This window comes from Denticeps clupeoides, chromosome 13, assembly GCF_900700375.1.
Source record: "Denticeps clupeoides chromosome 13, fDenClu1.1, whole genome shotgun sequence".
Lineage (NCBI taxonomy): Eukaryota > Metazoa > Chordata > Actinopteri > Clupeiformes > Denticipitidae > Denticeps > Denticeps clupeoides.
In genome coordinates this window covers 15,837,157-15,860,201 of record NC_041719.1, presented here as the reverse complement: position 1 = coordinate 15,860,201, position 23,045 = coordinate 15,837,157, and the positions used below count along the sequence as shown (strand labels likewise).

At 44.5% G+C, this 23,045-nt stretch overlaps 1 protein-coding gene across 5 annotated transcripts in view; it reads left to right on the top strand.

Moving 5' to 3' along the window:
* The window catches only part of lpp (LIM domain containing preferred translocation partner in lipoma), a 174,573-nt gene that overhangs the window by 54,878 nt on the left and 96,650 nt on the right, over positions 1-23,045 (top strand). For all 5 annotated transcript variants that reach the window (XM_029001839.1, XM_029001838.1, XM_029001840.1 and 2 more), the window contains one exon: positions 1,498-1,557. The gene's annotated coding sequence lies outside the window, so the exon portion shown is untranslated. The remainder of the gene's footprint in view (positions 1-1,497; positions 1,558-23,045) is intronic.

The following is a 23,045-nucleotide window of genomic DNA, read 5'->3' as shown; positions in this document are numbered from 1 at the left end:
CTTATTTGTAGTAAAAATATGTATACAACCTATAACCATGATTACAACTAATATTTTATATATCATATATTTTTGTATGTATATGTAAGTTGTTTACAATATTTTTAGCATTATGTACACATATATACTTTATGTAATTGAATATTTCATAATTGTAGTACATCTAATAACATTTCAAATGTTCTAGTTTGAAATTGTATTATTTATAATTACATTTATAATTATAAAGTAATCATACAATATAATATTGAAAGAATTATCTTAGCTTCTTCTGGGTCTGAGGGTTCATTGTGTTGCATTAGTGTTTGTCTTTGGGTCGTCTTTGACCACCACTTGCTCATTTGGTTATAAAATCGTTATCTGCTCAGTTCCTGGGTGGATGGTATGTATTCAGTTCTTTGTTCTGGATCATGCAAATATGTCCAGTTGTCATTTGTATGGCCAGTTAGAGTCATTATGGTCGGACGCGTCAGAGATTTGCCTATCACTCCCGCGATGCTAATCGTGCCCGAACCTCCGTGTTCCCAGACAGTCTAGATTGCTCATCTCTGATTTAGATACAGTGAGGCACACAAAGAAACTTAAAAAATAACTTCACATCTGCAAATCAATGCTTGAATAGACAAACAGAGTAAAAAAAAAAAAAAAAAAAAAAAAAAAGAGCGGCAGTCAAATGAGACGATGCCAATCGCATGTAGCAGCGGCGTTCCCGCTCCCATTCCCTGCAGTGAAAGCCACGTCCTGGCGACGTGGGAAACTGACAGCGTCAATTTATCAGAGAACAAAAGCAGCCCTCAACAGGGAGAGAACACAGCGCTGGGTCCTCCGAGAACAAACAGTCCACCCCCCCACCGCCGCAGCTACCTGGATTTCCAAACAGGATGTAGGATGCACACAAGACCCCCAAAATAGACAATGTCTCTCAATTAGCATGTTAGCAAGTCTTCAGAAATAATAATAAAAAAAATACACCGTCACAACAACAACAACAACATGGAAGCGCAAGGCCAACTTCTAATTCTGAGGGTGGGGAGATGTGAACTTTTTTCCTCTTCTTCCTTTCTTCTTCCCAGCAGCCGCTGCTTGTCGTTTCGCAAGTCAAGGTTGTGCCTTCGCCATGACTGCTCTCCGTCACCGTAAATTACGCGCCGCTGCCTCCCATCCCAGCGCGGGCGTGACACCCGGCGTGCGGGGTCAATTACTGTGGATGGATGGAATCGGCGCGTTTCTCAAATTAAATAAGGCAGAATCGATGCTTGCTTGTTTCCGGTGCCGACGTGCTCGATCCGGCTGCTGTGACGTGACGGAATAATTCCCCCAGCGGACGAGGTAGAGGTGTGCGGCGGTGCTTCCTGCCAGGCACTGATATGGGCCTTCGATGGAGAGCCGGCCGCTGTGCCGGGCGTTGTTTCAGAAAGCCGCGTTGTACGATGTGCACACGATGTCCTCTAAGAACAGATGCAAGAGCTGACTCTCTCTCTCTCTCTGTTTTTTTAGGTGTTTGATCCATCGCTGATTTGTGAAACACCATCTTCAAGTCCATTAAGGAAGCATTTGGTAAGTTACAATGTAAAGAACAGCATTCCCTCTAAAAAGCTTCCTCCATCTGCTCTCTCGGTCTTTATGAAAGCTTCGACAGAGTAATATTGGCACGTTTAACCTTTACACCCCCCCCCCCCCCACCACACACACACACACACACATACACAAATACACTCACCCCACCCCATTATTCTTTGTTTTTGTCTCCCTTCTGCCCATTTTTCCACCCCATTGGAGTCTCGGAGTTTTAAATAAAATGATATATATATATATAAAAAACACAGCAGCAGCCGTTTGATTTATTCCTTTATGTAACTGCCTCTGGCGCACATTCCATACGCTAAAAGAGGCAGCGAGCCGAGGGTTTTGTGAAGTGCAGGGAGGGCTGTGGGTTATGTAAGTGTGACCTGTGTGTGTAAAAAGCCCAGGTCACAGGGGCCAGTGACGGGGGCAGAGGGCCGCGCTCATGACATAAGGACCCGAACGCTCTCCACCCTTCCGCTCCAGCCGCCAAGCGAATTCACTCAATTACTCCCGCATATCAAAAGTAAAAAGTGGGACGTGATGCGCAGCGTTACACAACAACCCCGCCCCCCTCCTCTTACTTTGTGTAATTGGCTGATACAAAGAGGGTTTTCAGGCAGACTTAATCTGAAAATATGACCTCGCTCCTTCAGTCGAAGGGAGCGACGCTCTAGTTGAAAGTGTTATTTTACTCACAAACTAACTTTAAATTTGAAAAATAAAAAAATTAAAAAAACAGAAATGAATATTTCTTGCATAATAAGGATTTCCCCCATCACGTGTCATATTATACTAATTTCCATGATTATGTTGATATCATGAAAAATAAATTCATGATATCATGAAATGAGTAAGACCCTAATCACTTTTGTGACTGTAAACATTAGATGATGATGATGGTGATGTTTTGAGATGCCCTGCGTTTGACCGAGAAAATGGCGCCTTTACCAGGGTGCAACGGTCTGATTTAGGATTCTTTATGTAACAGTGCCATTCACTGGAATGAAACAGCCAGGCCGAAGAAAAAAAGTGAAATTTAATAAAGTTCTCGCTACTGGTGAAGTCTCTCTTTCTTTAAAATGACCTGGTTGAGAGGCACCGCGACGGATTCTGCTCCGGCTGAGTGTCTTATTTTGTGTTCTGATAGCACTAAATGCTTCTCAGCTCTTAATTGATTTACGGGATGATCTCAGGGGATGATGTTCGTCGTCACGCCGGCTCCCGAGCCCGCTGCCTATAAAAGAGCCGTGTGGACTATCCATGGTTCTGTTTCCCAAATCTGCCCCTTAAACTAAGACCGTGGCCCATTACTAATAACGGGCTTTAGCTCGTGGTTCCGCGATTGATCTGGCATTACTATAATGCATCCAGAACAAATCCGCCTTAATGATGGCCCCTGGAAATGATCTGGCATGCCACTCCACGATTGGTGTCTGCTGAAAGCAAGACTTGCACAAATTAGCACCTCATGTATGGCGTGACACATACGCATACGAATAAGCACATAATTTTTTTATTTTTCCTCTTTCTCGCACTTTTTTAACTCTCAGCCTCTCAGATACAGGTAGGAGCGTCTGTTGAGGACTAGGAACCGGTCTGGCTGGCTTCAGTAGCAGATGGCTGGGGGAACATGTGGGAGTAGGAGTTGTTATCAGCTGATTGTGCAGCATTAAAGCAGGGTGGCCTGAGACGACCCCTTCCCAATCGGACCCTCAACCAAGCCCTCTGCTTTCTCACCCTCTGTTTCGGCGTTTCTTTTTCTTCTCGTGTTTTTGTCTGACGGTGAAAAGCACCGTTTGGTTTCTTCCCGCGGTTTATGCCTAGTAGGGTGTAAGGAAAGAGAAGAGGTCACGTTTTTGGTTTTTATGGCATGCATCAACCTTACTTGTCCAGCTACAGGACATCTATTTTTTTCTGATGTTTACCCACCCAGCACAATGTCTTGGCAGTAGCCTTAAGACACTTGCCACCAGAAGACCCAGGTTCAAATCCCACTTACTACCATTGTGTCCCTGAGCAAGACACTTAACTCTAAGTGTCTCCAGGGGGGACTGTCCCTGTAACTACTGATTGTAAGTTGCTTTGGATAAGAGCGCCTGACAAGAGTTATAAAAGTTATATGTAAAAAGTTTATGAATGCCACGGGTCCAGATCCAGGTCTACAAGGGAAACAGATCTTTACAATTCATAACCATTTATCAAGGTTGCAGGTACCAAATCTCATTTAGATTCCAGGAAACCCACGCTAAACCTGGAGAAACCCAGGCCAGAGCTGAAGCACAGATTCTAACCTTGGAGGTGCGTGGTCAAATCACTACTCACTGCATCATTGTGTGGCAGTTCGTAAGACAGTTCTTCTGATTTCTAAAACTAAAACATACAAGCAGAGGGTCTTTCTAGATGTTTTTGTAGCTGACGAAATGCTTATCACTGCAAGGCCAAAAAAAAATGTATTACAACACGAAAATGCAATGCGACAATTATGGCATGCAACTGAACACATGCGCCTTCACAGAGGTGCATCTGTGTCTGTACATCACAACTGCTGAAAGAGCTCTGCTTCAAGTGATAGGATGTTAGGATGTTAGGATGCTCTGATCAGGGTTTATGGGGTGACTGAAGAATGCCTTTTATCGAGACAAATTCTGTTCTTTAGATAGTGTCAATTATTCTTAAATCTAGAAATGAAAATGAAGGGCCTTTATAAATCTAAGATCACTGCAAATATAGAAGGCAAAGAAGGGAAGATTATGATTCAAGTATTAAATAAAGCTTTGTTTTTAATAGAAATAGCTTTCATACGTCTGGTATAGTATATCTGATTTTCTTCCCATACATTTGACTATGCAGTTGCTTGTCGCCATACTCTGAATGTGGGAAACAAGTTATGTTTTTGGTCCTGTGGTACTCAATTACAGCGACCTTTTTTGGCCATGGATACATATGTCTCCTGTGTTTTCATCTCATAGGCTCTTCTGATCGATTGTATATAGAGCGTGCCAATCGAACCATTTAGAATGAAGAATGACTGATGGTTGATGGATCACCAGCTGCTGGTGAATTTTGAACTTTCCTTTTCCCCTCTCCGTTGCATACCACAGTAATGTAGTTAGTAAAACATATCACCATGGAAACTATGGGCTGAATGGGAATGGGTCATTCTGTTGAACTGAAGGCATTAATGTGAGAGTGACCATAGTGACATAATTACATCCTTTTGAGTACAGAGCTTACTTCCACAAAGGAGAAAATTGCTGGGTACTGTAGTTAAAAGGATCTCCTTGACCTACCTTTTTATATGAATATTTTTTTCTTGTTTTTGCCCTGAACAGCAGGCCCGTCCTCATTAGTCCTCTCCTTACAGATCCACACACACTCCAGGGGTTCCTAGAAGGCATCTCATAATACACTGCAGATTAATAATTATAGGATGTTATTCAGGGGCTTATTGAGCTGCATCAAAAATGAAGTCTGGTGGGTGGGACGGATTTACTATCAATTGTGACGGTAGACACTCACACACCCTTCCCTTACGCTGACAAAGAAAAAAGTTGCTCATCACCAACCCTGCTAATTTTCTCCAGGTTTTTTTTCTTCCTCACATCGCTCTCCATCTGGCCTCCGTTTTTGTTGACTCTTTCTCTCCTCTCTCTTAAAGTAGAGGGACCATTCACCAGAAAGGTTGACAGCTTTAGAGGTTTCTGCAGAGTGCTTCTTTTTAAGTGGATTAGAAGGAAAAGCTGTTATGTAGTCAGTCAGGCTCAATCATTTGCTGTTCCATTCAGTAGAAACCTTTTAAGGGTCGTCCTGAGCTTTTGAACAGCATGCTAGGTTAGGCACTCATAGAGAAATCTCCCAGAGCCAAGGTGCGATCTTGAGACGGCCATGCAGCACGGGAGCCTTGACTCTGAGCTCTCCTCCCTCTCTTCTTCCCTGCCCTCGTGCCCTCCTTTCACGCCCTTAATTTCTCTTAACGTCGCTCTACAGTAACACGTGCGAACACGCGGGGTGCTTCTGAAGCCTGAGTCATCAGTGCGCGAAGCCTTCCAATGCTGAAATGACGCAAGCGCGATATGCTTTAATTAAAAAGCGCAGAATGAACGATCAGCTACCGTTGTGTTTTGATCTGCGCCGTCTACAGTTCAGTTTCTCTGAAAGCAGCAAAAAGCCACTGCGAGGCTTACAGGAGGTTAGCTGTCTAGAAATCTTGTTTTCTAGTTAGGAGCGTGGCGGGACGTGAGGGTATTTTTGGGGGTGCCGGGGGACCTTGCAGGCCTAATTGAGAGGCTGTGACCGAGAGGCTTCTTGTTTTCCCTCCCCGCCCGCTGGCTGCTGCTTTGGATTCTTGGCTCGCAGTCACATCATTTCGGGCCAGATTCTCAAAGCGCACACATCAAGTGGAAGAATGAGGAGTGCAGGCTGGCTGCCAGCTGAATTTTGAAGAACAGTCTTGCCTCTCAGCGGCTTGCACCGCGCTTAACTGCCACCGATCCCCTGCCGGATCTGTCACGTGAAAAGAAGCGAGGAAATTTCCAGTTAATGACGTTCTGAGAATGCGTACGGTCAGCTAAGTCAACTACTCTGCTCTGAGCAGGTGTTCTCGCACCGTCTGTCTACTGTATTCGGCATGTTCTGTATTTTTTATAAAACACCCTGCAGACTCTAATCGTAAATACAATTTAAATACATTTTTGACCAAATTGCTGGTTTTCAAAAATTCGGTGTACGGATTCAGATGATGATGCGCCCAAAACTGCGCATCACGTGCGGCTGTGCATTTCAATATTTCAATATTCGCACACTCGTGATTTCCTTTCAGCAGCAGCTGTCTGGCTGCATTTGGAAATAATATAAATGCATGCACAAAACATGCCTCATTACGGGCAGTGGTGGCCCTGGCGGCTAAGGAAGCATACCCATAATTCAAATCCTGAACAGTCAACCGAGGTCCCGTTGAGCAAGGTACCGTCCCCACACACTCACCACTGCCCACGGCTCACTGAGGATGATGGGTTAAATGCAGAAGACACATTCCACTGTGTGTACTGTGCTGCTGAGTATCACATTTAATTAATCTGAATCGTCCCTAAAACGCCATCTCCATCTTTATGAAGGGAGTAGAGATTCATTTTGGCAAGGATGACATATTCCACGTTGGTTTTTAATGCATATAATAAAGTAGATGCAGTTATTGTGACAACATTATATATGGATGAACCTGTTAACCTTTCGCAGCCGATGTTTTGTTTGGACCCGATCTCACGCCACTGCTTATCATTCTGGAAGCTGCCTCTGCGCCGTGTTGCCCTGTACCCCTCAGACACAGGGGTACCGCAGCCTCGGCATAGAAAGAGAATGCGGGAAAAGTTTCTGTCTGTCTGTGTGAATATTCCCTTTAAACTGACAAGCCTCTGTCTGCACATCACACTTTTGCGTTCAAGAGAAGTGCAGAGGTCACTGTCAGCCGCGGCTCTCGATTCCCCTCCCCTAAAGATCCCCCCGCCGCCGTGGAGCCTCAGCCCTGACCTCGCTGCTGATCTCCTCTGTGAAGTGCAGACAGGAGGTGAGCGGAATCCCCATAAGCCCCCCGCTTTAAAGCCGCCATGACATGAAGGCCAGCTCACATCAGCCCCAGAGCAGACCTGAGAAATGGGGTCTCCTTCTGCTCGACTCAGAGGCACTTGTGTGTGGAGCATTGTAAAAGACAAAAGGAACAAAAGAGGGAGGGCGATAAATAAAATAATAATAATGAAAAAAAAAGAAAAAATTCAGAATCACTCCCAGCTCTGCCTCACACGGTCCTGCGCTGTATTACACAGGGAGACATTGTTCCAACAAGAAAGGGTTATTAATTTATTGTGGCATCTGTTACCGTGGGGTTGCTGGTGGAATGAGGCTGAAGATTTATTCATCTCGTCTGAAGAGATGGAGGATTTCTTTAATTTTATTCCTCTTCAGTGTCCGCTTCCATCCTTCCACGCGTGGGACACATTGATGTGCTTTCAATGGGCCTGATTACAGGAGTTTGAAAAGATAATTCAGATCCTCTCCTCCTCCTCCGATCCCACCCAACCTAAATCCATTAGATAAGAGGAGATGAGACGTGGCAGTTGTGACGCTCAAACGGCCCAGGCTGCAGCCCACATCCGCTACCATCAGCTCTTTGCATGCGATGCCTGTCTCGTGATAATATTAAAAACAGATGAGGTGTTGTGCGGCTGACAGACAGAGTCGTGTTTCCCACTATCAAAGCTGCGGCGGGATTATCAGGGATCTCAGAATGACGTCTCATTAGACCTCGACTCCCTGACAAAAAGATTCAAAAACCTGTGGCTTCAGTGGAAACAAGTTAGTGGGCCTTTGTTTTTTCCCCACTCTATAATAAATAGCCAAATGCAAAAATTATTGTTAGATACCCTCCATGATACATCTGAGGTCACCATCTATCAGACGTCCTTATCCAGAGTGCCTTACAGTAAATAGTTACAGGGACAGTCCCCCTGGAGACACTCACGGTTAAGTGTCTTGCTCAGGGACACAATGGAAGTAAGTGGGGTTTGAACCTGAGACTTTGTGGTCTTCTGGTAATAGGCGAATGTTTTTGTCCTCTCGAGGACAAATAAAGTTCTTTGAAATTGAAATTACCCACTTGGCCACTAAAACCCATGTCAGACGTTCCTCTGGGTCGCCCCACTTCTCTTGTCTCGCGATATTAGTAATGTTTCAAGATGTGACTTATTTTATGGGACAGATCAACATGTGGAATCCTCAGTGAATATCACAGAACTGAACAGTTTGTTTGAGCTGGTTGGTTGCTTAGCGAGTATAAAAGGTCAATGCCGTCAACAACGGCACCCTGTCTATTCATATTCATCCAGATTTAATCCAGTGTAATCATTTCTTGGATGTAAAGTGACCACTGTAGCTCTACTAGTTTACGTTTGTCATGTGTCTGGGTCATTTCAAGTGCTGAGCATGTAGGTTCAAATGGACCAGTGTTAATTCTCCACAGGAAACCACAGGAGCTTTTCCATGTTGGAATCACAGTTCACTAAAGCACCGTGCTGTGAGGTGTTGTCCAAAATGCCTAGAAAGTAATGATTAAGAAAGTGGCAGACCCCAAATATGTAATGACATCTCTCAGTGCATGAGGAGGAATGCAGCGTTGTCTCTAAATCTGCTTTCAAGGTTTTCATTTCACTAGGGTTTAAATAGCTTGTGTCTCCTCTTTCTGAAGTTAGCTGGGGTCATTTGGGGACTGTGTTGCTCCGCTGTGGTTCGGTCATCCCGCTCTATCCACTTATAGCGGCCTGCCCTCTTTGGAAACTGTAATCCAGTCGACACCTGCACAATAATCCGGTTCATTGATAAAAATGGCCCTATAATCTGCTTGTTCATGGAAACCCTTTAGCAGAGGGGAAGTTCAGGTAGGGCTCAGGAGAGATATGCTGTTAGAAATGTGCCATGATGGCAAGCATGTGATGCACGACTTGCTTGCCCGCCAATGTGAAGTGAAGGAGGGACATACTAAAAAGCTTGGGTTCATATTATGATACATTACATTTATGCCATTTATCAGACACCCTTATTCAGAGCAACTTACAAGGACAATGGTAGTAAGTGGAGTTTGAACCTGTGACTTTGTGGTCTTCTGGTTCATTGGGCGAGTGTCTTACCCACCAGGCTACCACCACCCTGTGGAGGTGGAGGATTAAGCACTGGCTGTCTGCGAGTGTGTGACTGGTTCATGGGGATAATTGGTTCCTTGATCCGGCCCGGAGAAAAGCAAACCAGGCAGAGAAAACAAACAACGCGGGAGAACAGAGATGCATTTAACGAGTCCTGAAGATTAGGCTTAGAAGCAAGTCAACTTAAAGAGTGATTAATTGAGACACGGCGAGTGGCCCAAGTAGGTTTATAGATGGTGTGGATTAATCCTCGTCGAGTTTGTCTTAAAGTTTTCTAAGTGGACGCAAAACAGTTGGCGCAATCAGAATTGAGACTTGCAGGGTTGTGGAATTGACCGCTAATCCTCTCTGATGTGTTGTTACAGTGTGTTGGAAATGGCGCAACCACGCCCGGAGCTCGTAATTCAACGTCTCAAACACAGATGGGAGTTGTCGGACTAAATCTGTGTTTTCTATTTTCTCTTTACATCCAAGATGCACATTTGATATGTTTTAAATAAATGATGGATGCTGTGGATGAATCATTGATGGCCAAATGTGTCCAATTTTGGGATTTATACGATCGCCCACATTTATCTCTTCTATGAAGGCCTTTCAAGAGCTTTTAAACATTTCATAAAGCAGCTCAAGTGTGCGATCGCCAACGTGCTTGTAAAGAAGATGCATAACAGATCCCTGTACAGAAAACTCCATGCAGGTTTTGGATAGAGAAGACATTTTGAAGATATCAGAAACCGATATGAAGATATAAGAAAACTTTGCGCCTTTGCGCCTTTCACATGCTTTTTAGTGAGACCATGCCCCTGTTCATCAGCAGTTGAGGCTCTGTAAGGTCGTCTAGCTTCTGATGGTTATTTAACAGTTTTTTAAGCAGTTTTTCCCACCCTGGCCATGGAGGAAATTCTGCCAAAGAGTCTTCGCTCCAGCCCTACCTTAATTAGGCTCAGTTGCTACTTAATGGCTTAATAATGAGTGGGGCAGATTGTGAAGATATGTGGGTTGGAACAAAAACGTTCCAAAAACGTTCCTGGCAGATGTTCCTCCAGGACCAGGGTATGAAACACCGCTTTAAAGGACAGGAGTGTGTGTGGAGTGAATGGCCTGAAAGGCCAAGCTTGACATTTCGGCCTGATAGGAAGTAGTTAAATTCCACCAGGGCTGCACTCCAGAAATTGTCCATTGTCGCCTTTCAGGTCCCCGCTGCCCATGGCCAACCCTCGACGAAGTGAGAAGAAACGTGCCCACTCGTTGTCCCTTCACCACTGCACATATATTGTAATTGTCACTCAGCCTTCAGAAGGCTTTAGCTGCATATTAAAGGATTTCTCTTGGATTCCAAAAGACAAGGTGCTATTGAGGGGTTTCCATTCACCTGTGCCAAGTGAGGGGGCAGTGTGTGTGCTTTTATTTAGCCAACAACCTTCAGAAGAAACTTAAGTCGGTACGAAAAAAAAAAAAAAAAAAAAAACAGGTTGGATTTGTGTTGGGATAGCGCTATGCGAGCGAAACGTATTTGAAAAGAATATGCCGTATTCTAAACAAAATTGTGGGTGGGGTTAATGGCAATGCCCATCTCTCAAATCGCTGCCGCACAGAGGATGGAATAATCCCAGAATTCTCCATTCTTTCTCGCGCTCCGTCTCTTATTATTTTTTTGTTGTTGTGTTGACGATGTTTGTGCTTGATAGCAGCTTTTCCCAGCAGCTTAGGAGGAAGAGGACGCTCTGCCAGCAATCCTAAACGTGGCTTCAGAGTCTTACAGCGATAGCGGGACTCTCGCGTTGGGCCTATGTAATATGGGAAGGTGACTAACATATGGCGGCGATAGGAGAAATCCTCTTACCACCACACCCCCCACACCCCTCCCCTCTATTCCACTCCACCCCGCTCCACGCGCAAATAAAGCCCCGCAAGGCCCACGGCGCCGGCGTCTTTATTTTTGTTGTTTAACTGCCACCGAAAGCCGGGGCTTAAACGGGCCGATGCCAGCGTGATTACGGCCGCCCTGTAATGAAGCTGGTTTCAGTTCAGTAATGAGACAGCCCGGCCGGTCCTAATGAGCGACTTGTTTACGGCTGCTGCCTGTCTCCCCGGAGGGGATGTGGACCATCATCTGCCCCGTTACGGCGCCGCATGCGAATGGCTCCTTTCGGGGTGAACGTTCCCGCCACCTGTTGAGGAAACATCCTGGAGGTGTTGGAGATGTTAGGAGGCTTTTTTTTTGTATACGTTGTGAGAGAACAGTTCGGAGTGCGGGCGCAGCCACCTCATCGTTAAACTCCGCAGTAGTTCACACGCCGATGCGGTGGCTGCGCCCGCCGTAACAGCGACGCCTTCACGTGCCATTGCCCCTGCCGCGCCTCATCAGACTGTCGGCTCCTTGTCGGGAGCGAACCTGCGGCCTCTGCACAGACGCGAGCCCATAAAAGCAACGAAGAGGATCTGTCTGAAAACAGGAAGCTCGTTGTGTCACACGCTGTCAGTACACGCCTCTGTTAGCGTGCCACCAAAATGAAGGCTAGCTCAGAGCTGCATGAGCGCGGCGATGCAGACGCTGTCTTCCTTCTGCGCAAGTGGCTTAGGAATGGATGCAGCCGTTTATTTAACTCCTCCAGGCAGAAGGAGTCTCTGTAGCCATTTTTTAAACATGGCTGAACCCAATTTTTGGGGTATATCCGTCAAAAAAAAAGAAAAAGATCTACAGTAATTCCTTCACCTACAGATGCATCATATAAAAACATAGACTAGAACGAATGGTCCTTGTCAAATAATCAGCAGTCTATTGGCGGCAGTGGTGGCCTAGCGGTCCCGTAATCAGAAGGTTGTTGGTTCGTATCCCGATCTGCCAAGGTGCCACTGAGCAAAGCACCGTCCCCACACACTGCTCCCCGGGCGCCTGTCATGGCTGCCCATGCTCACCAAGGGTGATTGATGGACACAATTCTCCCAAAAATGTTCCAGTGTCTGTAAAATTCTACTCCCATTAGGACAGAAACGTTGGATGGTTGCTTTGTAGATGTTACTCTGAGTGGACCAAACCATTGCAGCACATCACGCCGTCCCACAGCAACGACATTTAGGCCAGGCCAGTATTAGATTTGCTTTCAAGTCAGGAACCACACACACAAATTTAGCATCACTAGTTCATTGCCTTTGGATTGAAATATGTGTGTGTGTGTGTGTGCGTGTGTGTGTTGTAAGTGCCCTATTGCACCTGTTTGTTTGATTTATCTTCTGCTCTCCATGTACAGTATGTGGATTGATTCATGGAAGTGTTTGCATAATGCCACTTTACAAGAGTTTCTCATGCTGCAAATAATGTTCCCGTGTGACCTGTGTACACAACGACCCGGCAACCTGTTACACTCACACGTCCACCAGTCTGGCTTTCGTTCGGTAAAGGTTTGGGAGAAGCACGACTCGTAATCATCTTTGAAATCCCAGCCTGGAGGTGCGTGATGACACACTGGAAGAGATAAAAGTCTTTCTCCTCTGTGCCAACTTGGCTGGCTATATTTGCCCCCTCCAACCCCGTATCCCCTATTCTTCAGCTTTTGGGAGAGTGAATAGAGTGAGAGTGTCTCACCTTCTTTATGGGAGTAAACTCTGGATTTATGAGCTCATGGCTTGTCTTCGGTGACAGACTCGGTAAACCATAGCTCGCAAAAATTTTTTTTCATGAAACCAAAAAACCGAATCGGGCTGCCTTTCACAATGGAATAACTGTGTGTGTAATAATGAACTGTGCAGCCGTCGACTCGCATCCTGGCAGAAACTATGCGAAAAGATATATCCTTTTCTGTTCCTTTTTGTGAAAAGGAATGTATGGACTTCAGCTTGTCTGTCTTCCTGTCATAAACACCATTCTGAAGCTGATTTACAGCACGGCAAGTGCTACTGGAATATTCTTTAAGACTGCTAACTAAAAAATAAAAAAGCACAGTCATAGATCACCATGTCATAAGTGCATTGTCATGGCCAAACGCTTTGTGTATTTTATGATCGAGTTTGGGACTTGTACAGTGCGTTGTTGTGGAATATTTCATTGTAAAATAGAGAACATGGTATAAATTATAAAAAGAGAACATGGTGCACATACATATTTTAAAAATTATTTACCAAATTGTTTGGATTCAATTAAATTAATGTATTCAGTTAAATTGTACACAAACATTTTATTATTAACATTGAACATTGTTTTCCAGAATGCATTGCCAGCAGGTTAGGCTTTGGCTTTGTTAAGGCTTTGGTCTGTGGTCTGGGTGTTGTTTCTTTTTCCATGACTGTGTTTTTTTTTATGGGGAGTCGGTGCTCCTGCTTCTGGTTGGATCTCTGAAATAAGCTCCAACTTTGCCATGACCTTGGTCAGGATGAGCAGGTTTTGAAAATGGATGCAAAGAACAGCTTACTCTTTACTTTTTTTATTTTTATTTTATATATATATATATATATATATATATATGTGTGTGTGTGTGTGTGTGTGTGTGTGTGAGTGTGTGTGTGTGTGTGTGTGTGTGAGATAAAAAAAAGATAATCTTTTTTTTATCATGAACAGGCTGTGACGTTGTTGGTATGGTTTGAAAAAGACATGCACAATGAGCAGATGTTCCTTCGACCACATGCTCAGGAAGTAGTTTGTTGCTGACACTGTGAGCACACACACACACACACACACACACAACACACAACACATCAAGCAGTGGCTTGAAAGCAGTGACAAGCTGAGCCGGGCCAAGAAGCCCTCCTGTGATCACTTTTAACTGAGTAGTTGCTCACAGCCGCATAGCAAGGCTAACCACTGCGACACACATGCCCAAAACACACACACACTCTCATGTCTCTCTTCTTCACTCACATCTCAGAACGGTGGAGTTTTGATCTGAGTCGACTTAAAACCACAGAAAGTAAAAGGGAGCAGCTCTTTCAGTATTAATGGCAGGACCCCGCTGCGAGCCGGCACAAAGACGAAAGGCGCCCAACTCGCTTCTCGAGTGCTGCTTTAACCTTTAATGTTGTTATTAATTTCAGAAATGAATACAAGGAGATTATAAAAATCAAGGACGAAGTCTGCTTCCGACTTCATTTCATGTCAGAGTGCGCAGGTTGCTATCTAACTCCTCCTGCTTGAAGATAAGCATTTAACTCGCTTGCCGTGATGAAAAGACCCCGTAAACCAAAGACCTGCCAGTTTAGGCCAATTAATGACGGTCCCAGGTGAGCCAGTGCAGATTTATGAGCCTCGACTCTCAGACGTCTCTCATCTCTCGCCGTGAATTGGTTTCCTCCTGTTATCTCAAGCATGGGGAGGTAATCTTGATCGCTCTTACCAGGAGGTTGAATGACGCCGATTCAGCCTCGGCACGGAGATTCTAATCTGTCACGTCGTTCCTTCGACTTGGTCAAACATATGAGAAAGTGAGCTGATGTGGGATCCTGTTCAAGAGCCATCATACCACTCTATCATAATTTAGTATCATTTAGTAGGTGTTGCAGTCTTTAATTATGTTTCTGATGATTATTGTCAAATATCTGAACTGAACTGAAATTCTGAATATCTGTATTCAGTGAGGAAACACCTCAAAAATGGAGACGATTTGATAAGTAATGGAAATATCAATATCCTGCAACACCCCTGTCATGCTGGTATTGACCAATGTTCAAAAGAAGTCGAACATTTTGCCAAATGTTAATTTCCACAGAACGGAACTTAAACAAAAATGAGATTTTTAGAGCCATTGCTTTTGCAGCTCATCTTGGTCTTGAAACAAATGTTTCTAATAACTCTAAAACATATTCCAGTGTTTATACAGCTACTATGAAATGTATTTAGGCCACTTGCCCTTTTTATAAATTGAAAATGTTGTGATGTCCACATAAAAATGCTTAGCTAGACCATGTTTGGCAGTCTCTGTAATTAGTTGTCTGAGCATTAATATAAATTAATAAATTCTAAAAAAGTGGTAAGTCCCAGTCATTTGTACACATACTTTTTTTTTCTGAATACAGTATACAGTATAGAAAGGATAAAATGAGTGCATTGTGGGATGCTGTTCGTTGCTTACCAGTGCTTGGTTATTAAAAGTGCAGCATGCGTTTATTTTTAGTAATTCCGAGGAAGTAGTTCACGCCACCTGCAATGGTCTGAAATGCCTGGAATGTTCTGTATCTTGTTTCTGGTTTTATTTAACCTGGCAGGCCTTGGCTCCCGGTGTTTATTTATTCGGTCCGCACTGAGTGATTTGCGCTGTTATTCACATATTGGCGTTTATTGATTTGTCCAGAATCACTGTGTCTTGAGCTCTCGAGTCTTTACTAAATAAATAAATGTTGAACGTAAATGCGAGCTGGGGATTCATGAGGAAGGGACCGTATTCCGCGAATGACTTATTACTCCTCGACAAAGCAGAGGTTGTATTTCAGATGTGGAGATGTGTGAATTGGTCACAAACATACCTGGGCAGTCTGTGTAATAGGATTTTCATATTCATAGAAACAGCTGTGATGTCATGAGTTCTGACGTTCAGCCCAGAGGAAGAATTGAGCCCAAAAGAGCATGCAGCCAAAGTCCATCGCTCTCAGTGGGAAAATGGGAATATTCTTCTTTTGTTTTTGTTGGTATGATATTTTTGATCTTCAGTAGGACTCGTCCCAGGAGGCATCTCTTTCCAGACTGCTTTCCAGCTCCTTCACACAGAGCCTCTGCACACACAATCCTTTAAAGTCTGATATTTTATATGTAACCCCAGTGCACTAGGATATCACATGTAGAAGTGTGTCTCGTCGTGATCCTGAAACACCTAACGGTTTCATTTTGGAAAGGGCAAGTGTACTGACCAAACAAAAGGTCCTATTTCCTGTGTTCATTTTTTTTTTTGCTCTGAATTTTTTGCTATGCTGACAGTTACTTAAAAGCACCTGACAGCTCCTATTTCTACCGTCTTCCACATTTGCAAAGACATGCTCCACGTCTGTAGAACAGAAGGCATGTGCGCTGACAAACTTTAGACAAATCTAAATAACGCTTCTTAAAGCACTCATAGTGAGACTAATTATGTGACAGTGTGACGATGGGAGGGAGAATAAAATGTTTGGAGACACCCAGCTAGGGGCGCTCAGAATGTTGCCTGTCCCCTGCAGCTTCAGGCCACTGCTAGAGCAGTCGGAATGTCACTGAAAGACTGTTAGCACTTGCTGCCATTGCATCAAATTAAAGGTGTTTTTCGTGTGTGTGTGTGTGTGTGTGTGTGTGTGTGTGTATGTGTGCGTATACACGCACTTGTGTGTGTTTGGAGTCTGCTTTTATCAAAATGTGGGTGTGACTGAGCACAATGGCACCTTGTGCCTGTGAGAGATTCTTTGTTATCCAGCAGGGAAATTACTTCTGATTCCTGTTTTGTCTAAAATAATGTTCCATAATTCATAAAAAGAAAAGAGCCTCAAGATCAAGGATGGCAAGTCCCTGGACAGAATATCTGTGGCCATTTGTCAAGTATTTATTGTTGGTTTTTTCATGTGGGCACCAAAGGTATTAAATTCCATTTCAAATTTTTTTTAACCTATTCAATTTCCGATAGCGTTTTGTCAAATTGAGCTGATAGTTACGTGCCACTCCCAGCATGTCTGAAGGTGGACATCAAGGTGTCTCTGGAAGCCGTTATCAAGGCCCTCCGACTGAGGACAGAAGATCTCCCCAGACTGTGTCCCACACCAGCAGCCGTCTCCACCTTCAATCGCTCATATTATGCAAGCTGTCCGATTCCATTTGATTCTTCCCTGTGCCAATATGGAGCTGTCGCTCAATATCAAACTTTATAGCAAATCAAACGATTCGTATTTACAGTTTCTCTCGCTGAAACTTAGTGTCTTTGTCACTGGGGAGAGGCGGCAGCCAGGCAAGAAAAACTGCAGTAAAGGCACATAAGAAAACACCCTGACAAGTTGTCAAGGCTCGACATGCGACGGTTTTTCATGGGGTTCATAAACATGTTTTATTATCAAGAGGAATGAAAACATCTCTTTTGGCAGCAAGATCGAATTGGGATTTCACTGCTCTTTAAAGGTCTTGCACCTTCGGAATGTGAACGGCGGAAGACGTGTCTCCTGATTCCGTCTGCTGGAAGATGAAATGGCTGCGTGTGATTCGACGGGAGACTAAGCGAACAGAAAGAAAATCATTTTTGGCCCGGCGATTTGATTAAGCACTCATACCACAGTTCTTACCTTATTAGTCTAATTAGCAAGTACTGGGGAGTAGAGCAGCTCAGAGACGAACAGGTGGTGGTAGCCTAGTGGTCACACACTTGTCTGAGAACAAGAAGACCCAGGTTCATTTACAGCATTTTACATTTACAGCATTTATCAGACGCCCTTGTCCAGGGTGACTTACAATCAGTAGTTACTGGCACAGTCCCCCCCTGGAGACAGTTAGGGTTAAGTGTCTTGCTCAGGGACACAATGGTAGTAAGTGGGATTTGAACCTGGGTCTTCTGGTTCATAGGCGAGCGTGTTACCCACTAGGCAACCACCACCCAGGTTCAAACCACTTATACCACCATTGTGTCTCCAGGGGGACTGTCCCTGTAACTACTGGTTGTAAGGCGCTCTGGACAAGGGTTCTGATAAATGCTATTAATGTAAAATGTGGGTAGAAAGGCCTCCAGTTATTAATGGTGCGAGTTTCCAACCTCCCTCTTTAGTCTCTTGCGATGTGCGACCTCGCAACCCCCAGCAGAGGAAGTGCATTGTTGTTTGATATCACAATGAGACTGTTATGAACTGTTATTGTTGATAATTGCTCAATGAAAGAATTTAACAGGCAAATGCACGGCAGGTTGACGCCGCCGCAGATAAGGATCGGCGTGAGGAGGGGGCCAGGTTGAAACTGCTGGAGACCGTTGGGCTTTCTGTTGCCTCTACTGCCCCCTCACCCACGACAAGTCCAGTCTCGCCCCCTCGCATGGCAGCAGGGCCTGGAACCCGTTGCCCCCTGCAGCCTGTCGAGTGTGTTTATTGTGGCGGGCGGAGCCGGTGAGCTCCGAGACTGGGCGTGCTAGGCCTCGACACCTGCCTGACTCCTCTCATCGCAGTCTGTTGTTTGCACCCCCAGGGAATGGGCCGCTGAGGTCGTGGTATTGGGGAACTGAGGTCAACACAGGAATTGTCAGTATTTAAAAAAAAAAAATCTTAAAAAGTTATATTGCAACATTGTCAGAACGACTCCATAAATCAGAGCCACTTATACAAGTCACAGATTTCACAGAACAATCCTGTGTCTGGGTGATGATCGGCACGGCCCTTGTTTTCTCATTAAACATCAGGAACTTTAACTGGTGCATGCTGGAGCACATTCCCAAAACCATTGCGCAACCAGCGTTTTTGCACATGACAAAATCCTTTTTACTGCTTAATATACTCTGAAGCAAGAGGTAAATGTCTGTGGCTCACGTAGTTTCTAAAGAGGTTGACCTGGTATATTATATACATTTTCTCTGAAAAAAGGAATGGAACAGCGTATACCTTGTACAGCGTACATCAGTATGCAAATGATCCAATCTTGAATTTGCTTGCTTTTTTGTCTGCTTTGATTGGATGCCATTTTTCATGCAAACAAGTCGATAAGAGATGTGACATCTGCCTAGACATGTATTCAAATATACTTTTTTACAAATATAATATGTTTTTGATATCATTTTTTTTTTTGGAAATTGCTGTTAATGATGAAAAAAAGTTCATCAGTTCCAGTGGATTTTGTGTTCACTAATGTCGTTAATCTTAATTGATTATTATAAAAAATACATTTTGCAATGAGGTTAATACAGTTGGAAACAGTTGCATTATTCCATCGTTTCAAACTTTGTGAATGACTCTTTCATATTCATTTTTTCTTTTCGATTAATTGTTCCTCTATGGAAAACAAGGACATTTTGAAATGCTTTTTAGCTTTTGAGTAATGGTGGAGTATTTTGGGAGTAAACAATGTACTGACATTACAGTCCGTCATGACCTTGCAGCAGGTACTTATACTGTCTGAATTGGACAGGGGAGAGTAACATCTGAAACCAACTTCAACCCAACAGCTAATGTTTTTAATGTCCAAAGTCGGGGTCCAGATTTATAATTTTTTTAACTTTGATTGGGAAACAGCCGGTCTCAATATCAATAATGCAAGGTGCTGGTCTTCCAGAAACAATATAGTCAATCTGATGATTTGATCTTGTTCTGGATTTTTTCTTTCTGTTGAAGCAGACGGTGACCCATGACTAGAGACAAAGATGGACTTTTGACTTTTAGTCTTCCCCCAGCCGTCCCTTTTCTGGCTTTTTCCTGCTTTTGACACTGGTGGTACACTTCCACGATTAAACATTCATCAGTTGGAAGTGCTCCAAAGCAGCCGTTTGCTTTTATTAATATGTCAACATGTGGCATAGTGTCAGCCTTCCGGCACTTTCAAATATTTACCCCCTTTGCGCGCTCGCGCAAAGCATTTTTCGGGATCCATAATGACCACTTGAACTCTTAACACCGGCTTGTTTCCAAACAGTGGAGCGCGGGGCGGGGGGGAAGCGAGCTCTCGTCTGTGTAATGTAGCATTAGCCCGTTCAGCCATTCAACCAGCTGTCGAAAGCAGAGCGCAGCCGACGCAGCGAGGAGTAGGCCGCGCATCGCACGCACAGATGGGAATTTTCAATTTTTAAAGCGGTTTCATCCGCGTGGCTGAGTGCCCCAAGCATTGCGTCACTTAGCATATGAGCACTAATTCAAACCACAAACACCCCATCCGCCACTTTCCAATTCAACCAGAGGAAAAAAAGAAGAGAGAGAGAGAGAGAGAGAGCGAGCGAACCTCCACCCCACGTCCTCCGCTCGGAGGTTTAAGTGGCGCGGGAGAGACGTCGGGGACGCGACAGTGACGTGATGTGGCCGACGTCAGGATAATCCAGGCAAAACAGTGCGACTCTGTTGTTTCAACATGACCTCTGTGACCCCGTCCAGGGTGTCTGCAGCGGCGGGGAGGTGGTGACTGGGAACGTCGCGTCTGATCTGTGTTTGTGAGTTGGGGTCCGGGAGGTGGTCCGGTGACACCACGCTCTGCGGGTGCAGAAGGGTGCTCATCTGGAGGGCGACTTGTTCCCAGTCTAGGTGAAAGCCTGTCAGGGCTGGCACAGTTCCCATGGCAACCATCAACAATCGTTTTGAGTGCTGAGCTTTTATTCAGTAGTGTTGAGGTTAATGATAATGTTGAGATTTATGTGTTTTACATGCAACGATTATAAATATTACTGCTCAATTTTTGATCTATTGAGCTGTGAGTACTCTCACAAGGACACTTCCATATATTTTTTGGCTTTCATGACAAATGGCCTACAAATGAGAACCAATCGCAGCATAGATACTCAACTGCTCAATCAGATATCCATATGCATATGCAGTACTGAGCAGTCCTTGATGTTTATATGACTTCAAATTATCATCACCAGCATTTGTCTGGCCTTTGTCCTCTGGGATTAAGACTGTGCATTTGTCAGATACAACACAGATGTGCATTTTGAGATCTCAGGGGTCAAGATTTTCAGTGGCCTGATTTCTGAGCAAAGCTTTTTTAGTTTTACTTTAATCTAATAATCAGTTTGAATTAAAGTAACTGAAATCGACTCAACTGAATAGTTACAGGCATCATCCGATTTGGGTTAAATTAAATAGAACTCCAGCATTCCATATAGCATCATCCAGTAATTTCTGCTCTTCGCATATATTTTTGTCTGAGACACAAATGGTGAGAAGCACGGTATGCAATCCGGGCCGTGAGGAACGTGTTCCACAGTAACAGGCAGTCGCTCATCTTCCCTCAGCCTTGTCACGTGACTCTGCTTTGGGAGCCACCGGAGCTGTCTTGAGCAGCATAGCAGATCTGATTTTTAATTCCCGAAGACAGGGTTAAGCGGAGTTAATTTACTGACCAATTATCCCTAATAAAGGACTGTGTCTGTAATTGGTAATTACTGTAACTGCAGTAATTACATGTCCTCACTTTAGTGTTCTTGTGTGCCGTTGGCCTGTGGTTATCCGTTGTTTTTCAGCGGCTGGATGAAGCAGAGCTGCTCTTTCCAAGAAGTATGAAGTATGAAGGCAAATGCCGCCTTGGATTTGCTTTTCGGCTGCTGCAATCATTTGGGGCAGTGGTGGCCTAGCGGTTAAGGAAGGTCGCCGGTTCGAATCCCGATCCGCCAAGGTGACACTGAGGTGACACTGAGGTGCCACTGAGCAAAGCACCGTCCCCACACAGGGTGATGGGTGATGGTTAAAAGCAGAGGACACGTTTCGTTGTGTCACGTGTGCTGTGCTGCTGTGTTTCACAATGACAATCACTTCACTTTCACATGTTCTCGAGTTCTCTGACTCTCCGTGTTTAATGATTGCAGCACAGACACAGTCTGTAAATTCAGAAATTTGTAAGTAATTTATCAGTAATTTGTTAAGAATCTGGGAGGAAGCATATATGTATGTCGCATATATGTATGTCTTCTGTATGGATCTATACAAGTGATCTGTTGGCGCGAAAGCTGAACCGTGTGTATCAGGGGTGGTGGTAGCCTGGTGGTAACACACTCGCCTATGAACCAGAAGACCCAGGTTCAAACCCCACTTACTACCATTGTGTCCCTGAGCAAGACACTTAACCCTAAGTTGCTCCAGGGGGGGACTGTCCCTGTAAATACTGACTGTAAGTCGCTCTGGATAAGGGCATCTGGTAAATGCTGTAAATGTGAATGTGTATCAGACACTTGTCATGCTGTGATAATCAAATGAAACTTCACAATTATCAATTTTTCTTAGCGTGTTGGCACGCTTACGTCACACTTTGAAAAGCACTCTCCACTCCAGCCGGAAGGCGCAAAAATGTTCTGGCCTGAGGCAAAGTGCTTGTTGCAGACCAAGGGGGTTCGGGGGAGCAAACCTCCAAGCGCACAGTTAGGCCTTGATTGCACTGACTAAATGGGGGAACAAAGGGCCTTCAGTGCGGCCAGTCACTTGTTTGGGCGCGCATGCCAAACGTCTGAAAAGAGACCTGCTGAGAACTTGAGGTGGTTTTCAGTTCTGTTTGGTTTGGCACAATGAGGCTGCAGTGGCCAGACCTGTAGCTCTGCGTGATCATAACCTTCGCAGCTATTTTCAGGCCCCTTGTACATACAGTCCTGCATTTAAATGCATACAAAATTACGCAAAATAAGGGCTAGAAAATGGTTAATCTTAATCATTATGATTAATAAGAGCCAGGCATAAGATAGAGACGAATGTTTTAAAAATCAAAACAAAAACTGAAATATGAAGTAATTTATGTGATTTTTAATTTTTTTTTTATTTTCTGAGACTCCATTTTCACATCGCTATCCAAAAGCATGTGCTTTAGGTCAATTGATGAAAGTGAAACACTGCAGCACAGCACACGGTGACACGGTGAAATGTGTCCTCTGCTTTTAACCATCACCCTTAGTGATGGGTGGGCAGCCATGACAGGCACCTGGGGACCAGTGTGTGGGTACGGCACTTCGCTCAGTGGCACCTCAGTGGTACCTTTGTGGGATTTGATCCGGAAACCTTCTGATTATGTGGCCGCTTCCTTAACTGCTAGGCCACCACTGCCCCACTCGAGTGTCCGGGGGTGTGTAAATGGGTAGTGTTTGGGCTGGAGCCCCACCCTGGGTGAGTCCCCGTCCTGACCCAATGTCCCATGTGGTCCCTGCATAATTATGATTCATTAATAGCAAAGTGTGCAATTAATTAATATTAGTT